The following is a 2,500-nucleotide window of genomic DNA, read 5'->3' on the forward strand; positions in this document are numbered from 1 at the left end:
GGGTCCTTGACCCATTCGCGCCAGGCTGATTATTTACCTGATGCTGCTCCCTCTGTAAAGATAATATTGCATGCAGCCGCCAAGTGCTAGATCTCTCCCGGTTTGATACTGCGTTATGCTTCTCAGAGCACTCTTCACCTGGCACGATTTTACAAGATTTTTGTTTTTTTCTTCTTCTTTTTCTTTTTCCAAGTACAAGGTGTCTATAGAAATGCAAGTGCAATGAGTATGTACATAAATAAGTATGCAAAACATGTATTCAGTGGGAGAGATCATGAAACAATAGGATTTCATCTCACAAGAGTGAAATATTCCCATGACGTAATAGCATGTCGTACGGGTTAAGTAGCAATGAGATCTTTTGAATACATTGTTTATATGTATCCTGCCTTCCCAATGTATATCCCATACATAGACCAACACACACGTGTCTTCATGATGTAACACCCGACTCAAAATTTGCTTGAAAACTCAAACTCGCGGGTTCACTAGCAATAAGGAACATGAAAATGCTTTGATTGACCAGTTGATCTAAGGGTAGCTCTCATTGGCTGTCATCTATAGAAGAACTCTACATCTTAAAATTGTTTTTCGATCAATGGCTTTTTTTCAAATAAGTGCATATCCAGTAAAACAAAAAGACATCAGTCAATTGTTTACCAGCGCAGGGTGAAGGTTGGAGAACGTGATGTATAACGAGTGCCCTCCCCTACTATTTAAGCACAGATTGTGGGGTATAGGGGAAAGTGCAGGTAAAGATAACCACTTTTGGATAGTGGAGATTGAGAGGAATCCATCAATGCCACCTTTATGGTATTTAGTAATGTGGCATTATTTGGAAAATTCACCTAAGAAGTATATATATATATATATATATATATATATATATATATATATATATATATATATATATATATATATATATATATATATATATCCAAGCGTCTCAATTGATTACTGTTGCCTTGGCACTTTCATCACCCCTCAAAAGCTGACAAAGTATTACCACATAAGTTCTGCCAAGCTATGGCTTGTTGGCCTTCTTACTTGGTTACTTGGTTACTTGGTGGTAGTTACAGCTTTAGCCTTGTTATTAGCTCATGCCAGGGCCATCCTGGGGGACCGCCCGTTTTTTGTCAGTTGCAAGCAACTGAATTTGATGAGGGATGGAATTTGATTCAGCCCTCGTTCTTTCACTACCACATGTTGGTGGTTCATCTGGTACTGAGTGTAGCCATTTATCTAGTTTTCTTTTAAACACTTCAACACTACACTGATTTAAGTTTCTTATATCCTTCGGTATGCTATTAAACAATTTAGGTCCGTTTATTAGGAAACTTTGTTTTTGCATTTTTCTTAACAGGCATGTTTGTGCACTTATCCCAATGCGATAGCATGTTCTTCCCTGCCTGGGGGAATGTCTTACCTGAATTCCCCCTCCTTCAACAGGTCTTGGATTTGGTGTTAAGTTTTCAATAATTTTCCACACATATATAATGAAGTATCTCTCTCTCCGCCTTTGTAGTGAGTACAGTCTTAGTTTTTTTAGTCTTTCCCAATAGTTTAGACCCATCATATTATCTAACTTCCGTGTAAAGATTCTTTGGACTTGTTCTATCAACATTATATCTTTTTTAAGATTTGGGCTCCATACTTGGCACTGGTATTCTAGTCTTGTGGTCACTAATGTTTTCCATAGTGGTAAAAGGTGTTCTGGGTCTCTTGTGTTAAAAGTGTGGCACCCCACTCATAATAATCGTTTCCTTTGAGTAAAGCCCATTAATTTGTACTTTTTGTTTACGATTTATTAGGAAGTTGTAAATCCATCTTCCAACTTTCCCGCCGATTCCAAGGTCTTTAATCTTATGTAGCAGGATGCCGTGATCTACTTTGTCAAAAGCTTTTGCAAAGTCTAGATATATTACGTCAACTTCTCTATTTTCAGTTAGGTCCCTTAGTATGTGTTCGAAGTGTGTCAGGATCTGTGATAAACAAGATCTACCACTTCTGAATCCATGTTGCCCGGGGTTTATCTTGTTTTCTTTTTCTAAAAATTGAACAATTTTTTTCCTCACTACCCTTTCAAATATTTTTATTATATGAGATGTTAGTGCTACTGGTCTATAATTTTTGGCCTGACCTTTGTTTCCACCTTTATATATTGGAATGTTTATACCCTCTTTCATTAAGCTGGGGATAGTCCCCATGTCCAAAGATTTCCTCTACAAAGTTACCAGTGGCTTTGCTATGGTTTCTTTACATTTTTTTAAAAAGATTGCTGGGATTTCATCTGGCCCAGCTGCTGAGTTTGTTGGTATTTCACTTACTGCTTCAAGAATATCTTTTTCATCGAATATGAAGTCAGTGATACATTCATCTTCATTACTAATAATACTGAAATGTTTCTGTGGGTCTGATATTAATTTTTCTATTCTTGGGACACTATAGACTTCTTCATATTGCAATTTGAGTAATTCAGCCATTTCCTTTGAATCAGTTA

General features: G+C 36.8%; 1 protein-coding gene across 3 annotated transcripts in view; it reads left to right on the forward strand.

Annotated features, from left to right (window-relative positions):
• Positions 1–2,500, forward strand: part of LOC122243955 (uncharacterized) — a 22,511-nt gene that overhangs the window by 1,003 nt on the left and 19,008 nt on the right. The gene's annotated exons all lie outside the window — the stretch shown is intronic.

This window comes from Penaeus japonicus, unplaced genomic scaffold (assembly GCF_977035675.1).
Source record: "Penaeus japonicus unplaced genomic scaffold, GWHDUDI00000001_assembly GWHDUDI00000026, whole genome shotgun sequence".
In the NCBI taxonomy this organism is placed as follows: Eukaryota; Metazoa; Arthropoda; class Malacostraca; order Decapoda; family Penaeidae; genus Penaeus; species Penaeus japonicus.